General features: G+C 41.3%; 1 protein-coding gene and 1 long non-coding RNA gene across 4 annotated transcripts in view; one reads left to right on the forward strand and one right to left on the reverse strand.

Annotated features, from left to right (window-relative positions):
- The window catches only part of RAB27A (RAB27A, member RAS oncogene family), an 80,749-nt gene that overhangs the window by 13,956 nt on the left and 48,666 nt on the right, over positions 1–18,127 (forward strand). Inside the window, exons 1-2 of one of the 3 annotated variants that reach the window (XM_055537900.1) lie at positions 2,920–3,051; positions 3,909–4,025. The gene's annotated coding sequence lies outside the window, so the exon portion shown is untranslated. Of the gene's footprint in view, positions 1–2,919; positions 3,052–3,722; positions 3,867–3,908; positions 4,026–18,127 lie in introns of those variants that run through there. The other 2 variants (XM_055537901.1, XM_055537903.1) reach the window with 2 other exon arrangements.
- On the reverse strand, positions 1,919–2,864 carry LOC129621443 (uncharacterized). The gene is made up of 2 exons (XR_008699362.1): positions 2,755–2,864; positions 1,919–2,132 (listed from the first exon to the last, which is right to left on the reverse strand). It is a non-coding gene; the product is annotated as an uncharacterized LOC129621443 (long non-coding RNA).

The following is an 18,127-nucleotide window of genomic DNA, read 5'->3' on the forward strand; positions in this document are numbered from 1 at the left end:
CGAACACTGCTTTAAGCACTTTATGGTATAACATGACTCATTTTTACAAAATAATCCTATTGTTCCACCAGTGAGGAAACTGAGGCACAGAGTGGTTAGGTAACTTGGTGAAGGTCACACAGCCAGTGAGTAGTAAAGCTGGGATTCAGACCCAGGCAGCCTGAGTCCAGGGCCCAGGTCCTCAGCATCCTGTTTCCATGTAGCCTTAGGTCCTGAGAGTGTAGCGCACATTAGTGGTGTTTATTGTCATGGCCTGAATCATCCAAAGGGGGGAAAATAAAACTTTAAGGTTGGGCATTACATGTCTTTTTGTATTAATTAATTTATAAAATTTTATCAGGGCATAGTTCTGCAAGGACTGTTAGTAGAAGCTATCAGAATCTCCGCCCGCGGCTCATTTCCTGCTCCCCAGAGTCAACTGCTTTCAGTTCTTGCAATGAGTTGACACTTGCTGGTTGTTGTGTCCTCTGTCTCTAATGACATACTTGTACTTCTGTACGATTGATTTTCAGTTTTAGGCATCTTCTACTGATGCATTACTATGGAAAAAGAAAATTTTAGTTTGTTTTTCCACCCACCCCAACCACACACGCATAAGATTTCCATCTCCTCCTTCTCCCAGCAGTTACATTATAGTTGTAGCTAGCTCAGTATGTGATGGGCTTCTATTTATGTTTAGGCTTCCCTTCTGGGTTGGGCAGTCTCCCGAGAAGACGACTTGAACCACTTGTCTGTGGAGTAAGCCTGCCTTTTGGAAGTCCAGCATGGAGGTGTGGAGTGGAGGTGTCTTCATATTTATTAATACTGTGCAACTCCTCCCCTGCCTCCACTGAACTTGGTATGACTCAGAGACCCCCTGCGAGTTTGATTCTTGGAGTTTTACTCTCTCCGGAGAATAGACGTTCGACTTCTTCTGGAGCTAGAGGAATCACAAGGCTGGCAACGCTGGGGTTTGGGGTGTAAACAGACTTCCATTATTTTAGCCTCACTTTATGCTCTCCCCTCCCCCAGAGGTACTGGGGCTCTGACTGCCTAAGCCCTTTCTGGAGATTCTGTGATGAGTTGCTCCTTGTGTTTCTTTACTGGCAGATAAGGAGTCTGGTTTCCTGAGTTTGCTAATCAATTACCTCTTGTTCATCTACTTTCTTTTTTTTTTTCTTATTTTTTTTCTTATATTTTTTGATTATTTTAATCACTGCATATATATTTAAACCAATCCATCTTTCAGGAAACAGAAACACCACACAGTGTGCAGTTAGCAAAGGTAACTTCTGTAAGTCAATATAAAATGTTACAGTTTAAAGCTCTTATATTTATCTTTAAAATTTTTATTGGAGTGTAGTTGCTTTATAAGGCATTTAGTCATAGAACTAAATGTATTTAGTGTGCTATCTTTATCCTGAAGCCTGAAAGGCACTGGAGAAAGCTTTCAATGCAAAGGGGTCATAAAAAGGCGGTGTTGCATGAAGGAGAAGACTGATACAGTTCTATGAAAAAGGGGGTTGTCGAAGTTTTGCTTGCTACTCATAGTGTAGTTCTAGGACTAGGAACATCACTGTTACCTGGGTATCACTTGGGTGCTATTTAGAAGTGCAGAAATCCTGGGCTTTACCTGGGCCTGTTGAATCAGAATTAGCATTTTAACAAAAAATCCCTGGGAGACTCCTAGGGATTGAAGATTGAGAAGTGCTAATATCAAACTTTCCTCAACTTCTACTGTAATTTAGAATAAACTAACTGTAATGAATTTTCATGTGGGATTTACACATTTTGATACTTTCCCTTACTAAATTATTCTCCAAATTCTAGAGCAGTGGTCCCCAACCTTTTTGGCATTAGGTACGGGCTTGGTGGGAGACTCTTCTTCCATGGAGTGGGGTGGGGGAGGGAAATGGTTTCAGGGTGATTCAAGCACGTCACATTTATTGTGCACTTTATTTCTCATCTGATGCTGTTGCTGATCTGACACGAGGTATCGGTCTGTGGCCCAGAGGTTTTCTTTTACCAGATGATGTCAGACTGGTTCTGTTCAGGCTTTTTCAGTTGCTCACAGTTTTGCAGGTTGGTGAGAGGTTTTAGATTGCATCAGTGGAGTCTTCAGTCACACTTGGAGTGGTCAAATGAGAGGGTGGCTGCCCCGTGAGGTAAAGGATACATCATTTGTTTTTATGCCCAACACCTACCCAGTGAAAGGCCTGTGTTTAACTAGAGACTTGTGGAATGAGTGAGTCAAATAAGACACAGTTCCTGTCTTTGAGGTATGCACCAACCAGCAAGGAATCAACTGGATAATTATCATACAGGGTTGACCTGCCTTAGGAAAGAGGGAGCACAGAGAAAGGACATCTGAGGCAGCATTCCTGGCAGAGGGAACCGAAGGGCTAAGTCTCTCGGTGAACAGAGCCTGTGGGTTTAGAGCAGGCGCACTCAGGTGAGTGTATCAAAGTCACCTGGCGGCCTTGTTAAACCATAGACATCTGCCCTCATCCTTAGAACTTCTGACTCTGTAGGCTTGGAGTGGGCCCATGAATGTGCATTTCTAACAGCTTCCAAAGCGATGCTGATGACATTGCTTTTCCATTTTGAAAATCACTGGTTTTAGAGAATTCCAACTAGCTCTGGTGGCTGGAGTCAGGAGGCTGGGAACAGTAGATGACAGGGAAGGCAGAGGCCTAGGGACTGGGGATGTTTCTGAGAAGATTGTGGGGAGCCACTGACTAGTTTTACAGAGGAGAGTGATGGAGACCCACTTACCTTGTGGAAAGATCAGTTTGGGTGCAGTGTGGAGGATGGGTCAGTGGAGAGGCCAGGTTGGGGGCCAGAAAATCAAATGTGTGGTTGACTATAGCCATCCAGATGAGAAATGCTAAACACTTGGAATAAAGACTAGAGGGGGAAAGATTCCAGTGGTCAATGGAAGTGGGAGGGGAGGGAGGGAGGAGTCATTGAAGACCATCAGATGTCTGGCTGGCTGTGCTTTGGGATTGTGTTACTCAAGACACAGGAGGAGAAGTAGGTGTGAAGCAGGGTCTACAGAGAAGAGCTCAGAAGGTAAGTGGAGGGCCGGACATATTGAATTTAAGATGCCAGCAAGGTATTTGGGTGGACTGCCAGGCAGAGAGTTTTCCTTGTGGGTCTGGAGGCCAGAGTGAGATGTGTGGGAAGTCCCTTCACTTCCTCAGCTTACACTGATCTCCTGTAGTGTTTGCTTGAATCAGGCCTTGTAAATACAAGAAAGCAATATTAATAAAATATTGCTAATTGTTAATAAAGAAGCAATATTAATGTAAGGGTTTCTCCAGTGGCTCAGCAGTTTAAAAGAAAAAAAAATCTGCCTGCAATGCAGGAGATGTGGTGGGAGCCATGGGTTCAATCCCTGGGTTGGAAAGATTCCCCCTGGAGGAAGAAATGGATACCCACTCCAGTATCCTTGCCTAGAAAATCTCATGGATGGAAGAGCCTGGCGGGCTACAGTCCATGGGGTCTGAAAGAATTGGACATGACTGAGCAACTAAACACTCACACACAATATTGATATAACCCTTAAGGACCTTTAGAATGCAATGCTTTTAATATGTTTTATCAAGAAAACAAATATTCTACTTGTTTGGTTGAGGGGAAAAGAAAAAGTTGAAGTGTAAGTCTTCTAACACTGGAAGAGGTTAATACAGCTGCCTTCTGTCTGAGAGACCAGGAGATTGGGTTTTAGTAAAAGCTTGAAAGGGGCAAAATCACTTGACTGGTTTGCGGGCCATATGACAAACAGCTGAGACTAATTAGCTGGATTGTGGGTTTTTCCAGAGATGACTGATTTTGAAAGTTGATGAAGCGAACTGCTTTTCAAAAGACTCTTTTGAAAAACTTTTGTAAGTAGACTGTTCTGATTTTAACCTTTCTCTTTGTAATAGACAACAATATCTTTTTAGAAGAGGACATGTGATTACAAGTTGCCTAATTGTTGAAGTGTTGGAAACTCCAGTCTCTAAAGTTTTGGGAAAATCAACCAGGATTTATACTTTGTCAAGGTACGATTATGCCTTTTTTTTTTTTTTTTTGGTGGTGGTGGGGAGGTAGAGGCTTCGAGTGCTGAGGTGCCAGTTTTCAGGTACTTAAAATAGTGCAATTTAACATAAAACACCACTGCACACATTAATTTTTTTCAAACAAAGACTTCAAGATGTCTGCTAAATTTCTTATGTTTAATTTGAAAAGTGCATTTTCAGTTACCAGAGAGTGGGCATGAATACTGACTGCTTTCTTCCTTTCTTTTCTGTACTTTAACAAAGTAACAGAGGCTTTTATTCTCAGGTAATATGTGGAATAAGAGAGCTGATAACGGAATTGAATAGCTCTAAGAGTCCTGCTCATCTTCTGAGCATTTTACCCACAAAAATTCAATTGGGATTTTGTTGTTAATGCTGTTGATAGCTCTGTGCTCTGTATGGTAAGTTTCTTCAGTTGTGTATGACTCTTTGTGACCCTATGGATTGTAGCCCACCAGGCTCCTCTTTGCATGGGATTTTCCAGGCAAGAATACTGGAGTGGGTTGCCATTACCTCCTCCAGGGGATCTTCCCGACTCAGGGATTGAACCTGCACCTCCTGAGTTGGCAGGCAGGTTCTTTACCACTAGCGCCACCTGGGAAGCCCTAATAGCTTCCCAGCTGATAGTTCTAGTGGAGATTATGTAAGTCTGTGTTTTAGTGTAAGGTGTGTTTCTTCTGTCACTTAAATTTGTCTTCTAATTATTACTCCAGTACATCATTTTGTTTTCTTGGTCATAAGTTCATGCTTTCACCTAGGAGTGAACCCAAAGTCTCTTTAGAAATCAGATGAGAAAGAGCCTTGATTAAAAGCTGACAATCTCTGTTGAAATTCTTGGATTTTAAGTACCAAAAAAAAAGAAAAAAAAGACTGAGAGGATTTCATCCACAGAATGTCCAGTTTGTACCTAATACATCCCGAAGGAGATTGCTCCCACCTTGGCTAGTCTGTCTCTTACCAAGTTCTCTTTATTCTTTTCAGACATACTGTTCAGTGACCCAGCAGCCATTAGAATACAAACAACATTTTTCCTTCTTTCTTGCTGCTGCTGCCGCCGCCCACAAGACAGGAACTGCGGCAGAAAGACAGCGCTGATGAAACATTGTCGGCCAGCAGGGTGGCACCATGGCAACCAGGACCTGCCCATGTCTGGCAGGGCTGGGAGCCCAGGGCTGCCTCTGCTGCCATTTCAGCATCTGCCCCGTCCGGTCTCTCAGAACCTGAGTGCTCACAGAGGACATGCTCCACACTTTGCTCTGTTTCTCTTTTCTCTTTTGCTACTATTCCCTTCTTCCTCCCTCTGCACTTGGTTGATTTATAGTTTGAGCCAGGGCGCACCACATGTGCTAGCTGCTGGAACAGGCCCATTAAAAACAAAAGCTGATTTCTGCAGAAGCCATCCTTGTTTAGGGCTGTCCTTGCAAGAGGGCACCTTCCTGCTTTTTTTGGCGTTCCCATTGTTGCTGGCGTGGCTGGGGCCCTGCCCCCTTGGCAGAGCAGAGGCCAGGTTCAGTGGGGGTTGGAGGGTAGGGAGGTGGTTATGAGACGCTGCTTGGGAGGAGAGCTTGCCTTGCTGCTGTTTTTCTGAAGGCAGGAGCCACTTTGCTCAAACACAGATGCAAATTGCCCAAGAGCTGAGAGCGGTTGTTTTTTTTGTTTTGTTTTGTTTTTTGCCTGTTTTCTTGCTTTCGCCCATTTCATTTTCTATTAGGCTTTTCCTCTCCCTGATGTAACCTGTAAGGGGATCCTTTAGCTCCAAGTGCTGGATTTATCACACTGTAAATGTTAAGTGGATCCTCTGTTTTCACAAGAAGAAAGCCCAGACAGCTTTAAGCTGATAGCACTCTGCGGTGGTGACTGATGCAGGGTATGTACTATTGTTTGAAAAATCTTTCTAGTGTCATTTTTGGATCTCTCTTGCTGAGCCTTACATTTTGGCCGTCTTCCTTCTAAAATGCCTTCTCTCTCGCATGGCCTCAGGAAATCAACTTGGTTGATGAATCTAAAATCCATCTTGTTAACCCTTATTTTTGTTTCGAGCCCTAATATTCTGTTTTCAGAATGCCAATTAAACACATTTCCCTGGATATCCCTGTGACATGAGGGACATGTAATTGGTCATATTCCATACAGGATTACATAGTCATTCAGAGTGTGTCTGGGTTCAAACCTTGACTTCACCTTTTATTGACTGTTAGTTTTCTTATCTGTAAATTAAAGAGTTCATAGGGTTGTTGTGAGCCTCTAGTGAGTTAATATATTAAAGGGCTTAGAAAAGTACTTAGTAAGTGTTTGTTATAATCATCTCAAACCAGCTTTTCCTCTCCTGCTTGTGTGCTTGTGTGTGGGTGCTCAATTGTGTCTGACTCTCTGTGACCTCATGGACTGTAGCCCACCAGACTTCTCTGTCCATGGGATTTTCCAGGCAAGATTACTGGAGTGGGTTGCCATTTTCAACGCCAGGGGATCTTCCCAACCCAGGGATCGAACCTGCATCTCCTGCATTGGCAGGTAGATTCTTTACCACTAAGTCACCTGGGAAGCCCTTTCCTCTCTTAATTAATGATAGTATCTTCCATTCAGTTAATAAACTGAAAGTTTTGATTATCTTTAACTTCTGTACCAGTCAGTTAAGGAGCTATACTGATTTTCTACCTCCTAAATCTATCTTGAATTAATCCCTTTCTCTGAATCCCACTGTCACCAACACAAGTCACTCACCATCTCTCAGCATAGCTTCCTGGTCCTCTGTGTATCCCCAGAAAGATCACTTTCAGGCACAGACCTCGTGTTCCTCTCCTTCATAAAGCCTGCAGTGACTTTCCGTTGCCCAGAGGATAACACACAGACTTTCTAGTGTCATATAAGAGTCCTTTCAGGCCCAGGTCCCAAACCCTCTCCCATCTTTTCAGCCTGTCTGGACGCCTCCTCTCCCATCCCGGTATAGTCCACTAATGGCAGGCATCTGCTGAGGTTCCCTAAATGCATCACAACCTTTTCCCTCTTAGACCTTTGCAAATATAGATGCTCTTCCCTGACTCCCACCCTCCCAGTCTGTTATGTGTTCCCTTCTCGTGGCTCCAAGCCTTGTCTGTGTTTTGTACTTCAGATGTCAGACAGCACTTACCTAGTTCCATCAAAACTCAGTTACACCTTTCACATTGGCATCGATAATATTTTTGTTGATGGTTTCTGTTATCTTTAAAGGATAAGGCTTATCTGACCTGTGAGGTAAAGTTCTTTACCACATCATCTGTGAACTGTGTAATTTTGTTCTTTTCCGTTTGTCACTTATCCCTCTGCGTGCTGATAAAAGTCCGTGGCTGGGGTACCCCTCTGTGAGGTGACTTGGTGGGCTCCCCCACTGCCCTGGCCCTCTCTGCCCCACGTCTCCCAGCTGCCCAGTCCTGTGTGCATATTTCTGTTACGGTTCTCATTCCACTGCATCTTCATTGCTCATGTTCACGTGCAGCTCTTCTATTAGACTTGCTTTTCTGTAGCCTCATTCTAGGTGCTTGGCATAGTGACACGTGCAGGGGCTGTTCTCAGTGCTCACTTGGTACGTGCATGATTGAACTGATGTGCTCATCAGCTACCACCTGCATTTCTGTCATTCATCCTAGCTTCTCTCTCCTCAGTGTCTTCAGGCTTTGCCGGTATATCTTTCGATCGTTGGTGTAGGACAGTCCACTTGTCAGATTTCATTTAAAATTATTAACAACTTTTGGATTGACATTTGTATATCATTTTGCATTTAGTTTCAGGTATACTTGAGGACATTGGGTTTATGTATAATTCTTGGGAACTACCTCTGTGTCTGTCACAGCCCATTCCCCTTGTCATCCTGTGCTTTATAATGTTTGCAATTTTGCGTTGGTCTCTTGAGCCAGGTTTTTCCTCTAAAGCCACTAAAAAGTGCTGTTAAAAAAATTAGATTCTTGGGACTTCCATGGTGGCCCAGTGGTTAAGACGTGCTCCCAATGCAGGGGGCATGGGTTTCCTCCTTATTCAGGAAACTAAGATCCCACATGCTACATGGCACAGCCAGAAAATAAATACATACATTTCCATCTAGTCTAGTTTTTATAGTTCTGAAAGTGTTTAAAAACTAAAAGTGAGTGTTTATAGAACTCACAGAATGAAAATAGACTGTTTTCTTTTTAAATTTTTTAAATGGTGTTTTAAAACATAACTGCTGGCAATGGCCTTGTGGCTCTTTGGAGTCAGGTATAAACTACAATTCTGTATATTCTTGTGATTTTTAATTTACTTTTCTTAGGACAAGAACTTGAAGTTTGTTTGAGAGCTGCTTGCTGATTTCTGTTTCTTTTAATTGCCCTTTTTCATTTCTAGATCATGCCTCATCTAACAATATTGGTAAAATAGCTGTATTTTATAGAGTTAAATACAGACTTTAGTATAACTGTAGAGACCAATTGAAAAAAAAAAATCTTGGAAAAAAGTTTTTTCAAAAATTCATCGTAAATAATTAGCCAGAGTATAGAAATGTAGCTTCAGCTGCTTTAATTTTAAAATGAAGACATCACTTTTTAAAAAGTGGTAAGGTCACATTAAAAATGTTATTGGTTTATAGTTGATTTACAACTTTGTGTTAGTTGCAGGTGTACAGCAAAGTGATTCAGTTATACATATATCTGCTCTTTTTCAGATTCTTTCCTCATATTGATTATCACAGAATATTGAGTAGAGTTCCCTGTGCTACACAGTAGGTCCTTGTTGGTTATCTCTCTTGTATATATAGTAGCATGTGTTTGTTAATCTCCAGTTCCTGATTTATCCTCCCTCCCCCACCTTTCCCCTTTGGTCACCATGTTTGTTTGCAGTATCTGTAAATATCTTTCTGTTTTGTACATAAGTTGATTTTTATCATTTTTAAAAATTAGATTCCACATATGAGTGATATCATATATTTGTCTTTCTCTGTCTGACTTACTCCACTTAGTATGATAATCTCTAGGTCCATCCATATTGCTACAAATGGCACTATTTTGTTCTTTTTTAATGGCTGAGTAATACTCTGTTGTATGTTTCTACCACATCTTTACTCATTCCTCTGGTGATGGACACTTAGGTTGCTTCCATGTCCTGGCTACTGTAAATAGTGCTGCACTGAATATAGGGATGCATTTAACTTTTCGAATTATGATTTTTCTCCAGATAGATGCCCAGGAGTGGGATTGCTGAGTCATGTGGTAGTTCTATTTTTAGTTTTTAAGGAACCTCCATACTGTTCTCCATAGTGGCTGCACCAATTTACATTCCCACCAACAGTGTAGCAGGGTTCCTTTTTCTCCACACTCTCTCCAGCATTTATTGTTTGTAGATTTTTTTTTTTGATAGATAATGACCATTCTGACTGATGTGAGATGATAACTCACTGTAGTTTTGATTTGTATTTCTCTGATAATTAGTGATGTTGAGCACCTTTTTATGTGCTTTTTGGCCATGTGTATGAAGGTCAGGTGGAGAAGGAAATGGCAACCCACTCCAGTATTCTTGCCTAGAAACTCCTGTGGACAGAGGAGCCTGGTGGGCTGCTGTCCATGGGGTCACACAGAGTCGGACACAACTGAAGCGCCTTAGCATGCATGCATGCATTGGAGAAGGAAATGGCAACCCACTCCAGTATTCTTGCCTGGAGAATCCCAGGGACAGGGGAGCCTGGTGGGCTGCTGTCTGTGGGGTCACACAGAGTCATACACGACTGAAGCAACTTAGCAGCAGCAGCAGCATGAAGGTCAGGGGCTTCTCTGGTGGCTTAGCAGTAAAGAATCTGCCTGCAGTGTAGGAGATGCAGGAGCCATGGGTTCGATCCCTGGACTGGGAAGATCCCCTTGTGAAGGAAATGGGAACCCACTCCAGTATTCTTGCCTGGAAAATCCCATGGACAGAGGAGCCTGGCAGGCTATATAGTCTATGGGGTCGCAAAGAGTTGGATACAACTGAGCAACTAAACCACCACATGAAGATCACAGTTTTTGACTAGCAGAGGGAGATGGCAGATTGGGTGGGGTCTAGTGCATACCAAGAGATTTATGATAAGGCAAGAAAGGTGAGGAACCTGTTTCATATTCACTGTCACAGCCATTTCTCCAAGTATCTGGGGAATACATTGACTTTTTTTTTAAGCTATAACCTTTTGGTGAGTCACACAGTTGTGTATGTGGGAGGCAACGAGGTGGGACGAGGGGAGAGTATGGATGAGGGTCTTTGGATCTTTTAGCTTTTCTATTCTCTCCTGCTGTACACTTTAGAGTGCTTGCCTCCCAGGGAACCCCAGCTTTAATGTACTGTTTAGGACTGCATATTACTTCGAGAATTTATCCATTTCCAGACACCAAACCTTTTGTGTGCTTTCTCTCAGAACTCACCTCCCCCATATCTAGATGAGGTGTTAATTTCATGTGCTCCTTTTATTATGCCAGCCATAGGTACTTACCATGCTTGGAGTTTTGCTTCAGTGGTCAATATTGTCCGTTAGATGGTAAATTTGGTGGGGGGATGCAGATGCTGTATCTGTCTTATTTGCATTTCTGTCACCTTGCACAGTGATGGGTGTGGGCACTCAACTGTTAAATGAATGAACAAAACAAACATGTGATCACCTTTTACTAAGACAGAACCTGTCCAGTCTTTTGTAGACGTATAACTTCCCTTTGATGCAGCATTCCATGAACTAGATTTGTTCCTCCTGCTTTAAACAAAAGGGTATAGCTACATTTTCCCCTCTGTCTTCAGATTGTACAAATTAAATGATCATCATGGCTGGTCTGGTTTAGGTTTGGAACCAAGGTTTTGAGGCATGGACTGGCTCCTTTGGCTGATTGTGCTGAATTGCAAAATATATATAAGCTTCACTTTTTATCTCTTTTAAGATGCTATTTTTTAAATGTGTTACCCTCAATGCTTAGTGTTATAATGGGGTGTGTGTGTGCTTGAACCCCAGTACTTAAAAGTCCAACATAGTATTGAAAAGAAAATTCAAAAGCTAGCTAATGATTTTCTGATGTTACTCTAGGTAATAAAAGACTATTTCAGTTGAAAAACTTTCTGTGATAATTACTTCTGTCTCTAAGTGACTGCATCTTGAGTGACCCTTTTTCTTTTGGCCCCAAACTAGAGCAACTTATGTAAAATGTGATGTGTTATATTTGAAGGTTGGTTTTTCATGGGGTCGCAAAGAGTCAGACACGACTGAGTGACTGAACTGAACTGAACTGAACTGAACTTTGAGTAAATCATCTCAATTACATGGAACTTAATATACAATTCATTTTTTATTCATCCAAATATTTATTAATGACTCTGAGAATTATAGCGTCCTTTCCTCAAGAATGGACTTGGAAGAAGCAATGAGTTTGAAAGAGAAGTCCTGGGTACAGGTTATCAATAAGAAGAAATTAGGAAAGTTAGAAAACTAAAAGTAAATAAAAATAAAGATCAAAGGCAGAATAATTGTAAAAGCTTGTAAATTAACAAATTAAAGGAGAAAAAAATCACATATTTTTCTCAGTAGATTTAGAAGCAAAATTTGATAAAATTGATGTATATCTGTAATACTTATTCTTAGAAAACAAGGAATAGGTGGAGTACTTCCTTATCCTGATAAGAGTGTTTACCAAAAACCTACAGCAAATGTTATTCTTAACAGTGAAACATTAGAATCAAGATGTTTATTCAGTACTTTTGGAGGTCCTAACTAGCACAGTAAGAGAAGGAATATAAATAAAATGTATAAAGATTAGAAAAGAAAAAAAAAGATGTATTTATTTTCAGCTATGTATAACAAATCATTAGAATAGTGTGACTAATAAATAGATGGTAATACACATGTAAGTATATATATTTAAAAGATATCACTTATAATAGTAACAAAAATATAAAGCATCATAAGTCTAAAACCGTACAAGGTCTTTATGAAGGGAATTTACTTTGACATTTGTAAAGGCATTAAAGAAGGCATCAATAAATGTAGAGATTATACATATACATGGATAGAAAGATTCAATATTATGAATATGTAAGTCTTCTCAGTTTAATCCAACATGCTCACATTCTGAGGAACTTGGATGGAAGTGTGAAAGGTCAAGAATGTCCTCAGTGAGGCAGCGGGATCTGGTCCTCCCAGGTATACCTTTATAACTCAGGTATAAAGCTCCGTTATAAAGTCACAGGAGCTAAGGCCTTATGACATTGGCCCATGGGTAATGAAAATGACCAAAAGAACAAAAGAGTGAATCCTGAAACATATCTGCCCCGATACGGTGACTCACTAGGAAAAGAGTAATTTTTCTTGATAAATGGTACTATGATAAATAGGTGTTTTTCAGGGAAAATTAGTGAAATTGGATTCCTACATGCACCTTAAAAATTACCACTGGGTTGAAGACAATGTGAAAGGTAAAATCTTTTGAAAAATAATATAGGTGAATATCTTTATCACTTTAGGTAAAGAAGGATTTCTTAGCTGTATTTTTGTTTTGTTTTTGGTCACATCACGAGGTATGCAGAGGTTCCCTGATAAGGGATCCAACCTGCACCCCACAAAGTGGAAGTGTGGAGCCTTAATCACTGGACCATGAAGGAAGTCCATGGATTTGTTTTATATTATATAAAGAAAACTATGTATCAAAGATTGATAGGTATGATTACTTGAAGATTGAGCTATTGAAAAGGAGGAAGGACAAATGACTAGGTCCTACTGTATAGCACAGGGAACTATATAGTCAATATCCAGAGGTAAACCAAAATGGAAAAGAATATTAAAAAAAAAAAATATATATATATATATATAGAGAGAGAGAGAGAGAGAGAGAGTGTTCCTGGTGGCTCAGTGGTGAAGAACCCACTGCCGATGCAGAAGACGTGGGTTCAATCCCTGGGTCAGGAAGATCTCCTGTAGTAGGAAATGGCAACCCACTCCAGTACTCTTGCCTGGGAAATCCCATGGACAGAGAAGCCTGGTGGGCTATAGTCCATGGGGTCACAGAGAGTCAGACACGACTGAAGCGACTTAGCACATGTGCGCATGCGCGCACGCGCGCGCACACACACACACACACACACACACATATATATAATAATTGTCACTTTACTGTACAGCAGAAATTTATACAACATTGCAAATCCAACTATATTTCAATTTTAAAAAGTAAAAAGACAAACCACAAATAGGAGGAAGATATTTGCAACCACTGTAACTGTCAAAGGAGGAGTACCTAGAACATTCTTCTCAAAAGAATTCCTGCATGTTCATAAGAAAAAGACAACCCAATAGAAAAAAAGGGAAAGGACATGACTATGCTTTTCCACAAGAAGAAACTGAATGGCCAACAAACTAAAGAAAAAAGAAAAGAAATTGAATTGCTCAACCACATTAGAAAATCAAATAAATGCCAATTTCGATTACAGTGTGGTACCGTTTTGAGAAGTCTGACAATAAACACCTGATGTTGGTGAAGATGTGAAGTTGGGAGTGTAAAACAACTGTGGCAGTTGAGTTGCTCAGTCATGTCCAACTCTTTGTGACCTCATGGACAGTAGCCAGCCAGGTTCCTCTGTCCATGGGATTTTCCAGGCAAGATTATTGGAGTGAGTTGCCGTTTTCTTCTCCAGGGAATCTTCCAGACCCAGGGATCATATCCATGGCTCCTACATTACAGGCAGATTCTTTACCACTTAGCCACTGGAGAAGCCCCCAGTTTGGCATTGTCTTGTATTATTGAACATGTACATACCAATGTCCCAGGAATGTCATTCTTTGGTACCCATCCTTTTCCTTTGGTATGTTCTGAATTGGTTCAGATGTCAGTTCAGTTCAGTTCAGTCGCTCAGTTGTGTCTGACTCTTTGAGACCCCATGGACTGCAGCATACCAGGCCTCCCTGTCCATAACCAACTCCCAGAATTTACCTCAAAGTCATGTCCATTGAGTCGGTGATGCCATCCAACCATCTCATCCTCTGTCGTCCCCTTCTCCTCCAACCTTCAATCTTTCCCAGCATCAGAGTCTTTTCAAATGAATCAGTTCTTCACAGCAGGTGGCCAAAGTATTGGAGTTTCAGCTTCAGCATCAGTCCTTCTAATGAATATTCAGGACTGATTTCCTTTAGGATGGACTGGTTGGATCTCCTTGCTGTCCAAGGGACTCTCAAGAGTCTTCTCCAACACCACAGTTTCAAAGAATCAATTCTTCGGCTCTCAGCTTTCATTATAGTCCAACTCTCACATCCATACATGACTACTGGAAAAACCATAGCTGTATTGAGATACTAAACCCTTCTTCCCTCAGGGTTACTAGGCAGGGCCTGACATTGCTGAAATACCCAGATCTGTCATCTTTGATTATGAGCATTTGGCTAGTTTGTCAAACAAATAGCATGAAAATGGTTGGGAAGCAATTTCCTGGAGATGCTCTTGCTGGCGTGTATCAGGAGACGGTGCACATGCATATTTATAAAAAAAGAAAAGTATTGTTTTATTTTAAATGAGAACAAAAACTTAGGAAATACAGTTCAGTTAGCTAATTCTCTTCTGAACAGCCACAGGCATTAAGTAATTAGAAAGGGTTTTGACTTGTCATTTCTTGATATCAGTGGTAAACGTGGTAATTATTTCAAGCCAAATGAGAGAGGCAGAGAAGAAAGCTGAGGGAAAATGATATACTCCTGGCCAGTATATATATTCCTGGCTATATTTTTATTACCATGTGGTCCGATGGGTGGTGTAGGATAATGTTTTGAATCTGATATCTAAGTTTTTGAATCTGAGTTGCTGTACTAATAAAGGCTCCCCACAGGGGAGAGTTGTTGTTCAGTCACTAAGTCATGTCTGACTCTTTTCAACTCCATGGACTATAGCATGCCAGGCTTCCCTGTCCTTCACCATCTCCCAGAGTTTGCTCAGACCCATGTCCATTAAATTGGTAATGCCATCCAACCATTTTATTCTCTGTCATCTCCTTCTCCTCTTGCCCTCAATCTTTCCCAGCATCAAGGTCTTTTCCAGTGAGTCGGCTCTTCTTATTAGGTGACCAAAATATTGGAGCTTTAGCTTCAGTATCATTCCTCCCAGTGAGTATTCAGGGTTGATTTCCTGTAGGATTGACTGGTTTGATTTCCTTGCTGTCCAAGGGACTTTCAAGAGTCTTTTCCAGCACTACAATTCGAAAGCATCAATCCTTCGGTGCTTATCTTTCTTTATGGTCCAGCTCTCACAGCTGTATGTGAGTACTGGAGAAAACCATACCTTTGACTATACAGATCTTTGTTGACAAAATGATGGCTCTGACTTTTAATACAGTATGTGGGTTTGTCATAGCTTTTCTTCCAAGGGGCAGGTGTCTTATAATTTCATGGCTGCAATCAACTGTCCACAGTAATTTTCAGTTCAGTTCAGGACTCTTTGCGACCCCATGGACTGCACCACACCAGGCCACCCTGTTCATCACCAACTCCCGGAGTTCAGCTCAAACTCATGTCAATTGAGTCAGTGATGCCATCCAACCATCTCATCCTCTGTCGTCCCCTTCTCCTCCCTCCTTCAATCTTTCCAGCATCAGGGTCTTTTCAAATGAGTTAGTTCTTCACATCAGATGGCAAAAGTATTGGAATTTCAGCTTCAGCAACAGTCTTTCCAATGAATATTCAGGACTGATTTCCTTTAGGATGGACTGTTTGGATCTCCTTGCAGTCCAAGGGACTCTCAAGAGTCTTTTCCAACACCACAGTTCAAAAGCATCAATTCTTTGGTGCTGAGCTTTCTTTGTACTCCAACTCTCACATCCATACATGACTACTGGAAAAACCATAGCCTTTACTAGATGGACCTTTGTTGGCAAAGTAATGTCTCTGCTTTTGAATATGCTATCTACGTTGGTCATAACTTTCCTTCCAAGGAGTAAGCGTCTTTTAATTTCATGGCTGCAGTCACCATCTGCAGTGATTTTGGAGCCCTCACAAAATAAAAAGTCTGACACTGTTTCCACTGTTTCCCCATCTATTTCCCATGAAGTGATGGGAAAAGATGCCATGATCTTTGTTTTCTGAATGTTGAGCTTTAAGCCGACTTTTTCACTCTCCTCTTTCACTTTCATCAAGAGGCTTATCAGTTCTTCTTCATTTTCTGCCATAAGGTTTATGTCATCTGCATATCTGAGGTTATTGATATTTCTCCCGGCAATCTTGATTCCAGCTTGTGCTTCATCCAGCCCAGCATTTCTCATGATGTACTCTGCATATAAGTTAAATAAGCAGGGTGACAATATACAGCCATGACATACTCCCTTTCCTATTTGGAACCAGTCTGTTGTTCCATGTCCAGTTCTAACTGTTGCTTCCTGACCTGCATACAGATGTCTCAAGAGGCAGGTCAGGTGGTCTGGTTTTCCCATCTCTTTCAGAATTTTCCACAGTTTATTGTGATCCACATAGTCAAAGGTTTTGGCATAGTCAATAAAGCAGAAATAGATGTTATTTTGGAACTCTCTTCCTTTTTTCCATGATCCAGCGGATGTTGGCAATTTGATCTCTGGTTCTTTTGCCTTTTCTAAAACCAGCTTGAACATCAGCAAGTTCATGGTTCACATATTGCTGAAGCCTGGCTTGGAGAATTTTGAGCATGACTTTACTAGCGTGTGAGATGAGTGCAATTGTGCAGTAGTTTGAGCATTCTTTGGCATTGCCTTTCTTTGGGATGGAATGAAAACTGACCTTTTCCAGTCCTGTGGCTATTGCTGAGTCTTCCAAATTTGCTGGCATATTGAGTGCAGCACTTTCACAGCCTCATCTTTTAGGATTTGAAAAGGCTCAACTGGAATTCCATCACCTCCATTAGCTTTGTTCGCAGTGATGCTTCCTAAGGCCCACTGGACTTCACATTCCAGGATGTCTGGCTCTAGTTGACTGATCACACCATCATGATTATCTGGGTCATGAAGATCTTTTTTGTACAGTTCTTCTGTGTATTCTTGCCACCTCTTCTTAATATCTTCTGCTTCTGTTAGGTCCATACCACTTCTGTCCTTTATTGTGCTCATCTTTGCATGAAATGTTCCCTTGGTATCTCTGATTTTCTTGAAGAGATCTCTGGTATCTTCCATTCTGTTGTTTTCCTCTATTTCAGTGCTTTGCACTGATCACTGAGGAAGGCTTTCTTTCAGTGCTTTGCACTGATCACTGAGGAAGGCTTTCTTATCTCTCCTTGCTAGTTTTTGGAACTCTGCATTCAAATGGGTATATATTTCCTTTTCTCCTTTGCTTTTCACTTCTCTTCTTTTCACAGCTATTTGTAAGGCCTCCTCAGACAACCGTTTTGCTCTTTTGCATTTCTTTTTCTTTGGAATGGTCTTGATCCCTGTCTCCTGTACTGTGTCACAAATCTCTGTCCAGAGTTCATCAGTCACTCTATCAGATTTAGTCCCTTAAATCTATTTCTCACTTCCATTGTATAATTGTAAGGGATTTGATTTAGGTCACACCTGAATGGTCTAGTGGTTTTCCCTACTTTCTTCAATTTAGATCTAAATTGGCAATAAGGAGTTCATGATCTGAGCCACAGTCAACTCCTGGTCTTGCTTTTGGTACTTGTATAGAGCTTCTCCATCTTTGGCTGCAAAGAATATAATCAATCTGATATCAGTGTTAATGGTGATTTTGGAGCCCCAGAAAACAGTCTGTCACTGCTTCTACTTTTCCCCTTCTATTTGCTGTGAAGTGATGAGTATGGATGCCATGATATTAGTTTTTAAATATTGAGTTTTAAGCCAGCTTTAGTGTACCTTCATCAAAAGGCTCTTTAGTTCCTCTTTGCTTTCTCTATTAGGGTGGTATCATGTGCATGTCTGAGGTTGTTGATATTTCTCTCAGCAATCTTGATTCCAGCTTGGGAGTCATCCAGCCTAGGATCTTGTACTCTGAGGCTTCCGTGGTGGCTCAGATGGTAAAGAATCTGCCTCTAATGTAGGAGACCTGGGTCCAATCCCTGAGTAGGGAAGTTCCTCTCTGGAAGGAAATGGCAACCCACTCCAGTATTCTTGCCTGGAGAATTCTATGGACAGAGGAGCCT

This window comes from Bubalus kerabau, chromosome 10 (assembly GCF_029407905.1).
Source record: "Bubalus kerabau isolate K-KA32 ecotype Philippines breed swamp buffalo chromosome 10, PCC_UOA_SB_1v2, whole genome shotgun sequence".
In the NCBI taxonomy this organism is placed as follows: Eukaryota; Metazoa; Chordata; class Mammalia; order Artiodactyla; family Bovidae; genus Bubalus; species Bubalus kerabau.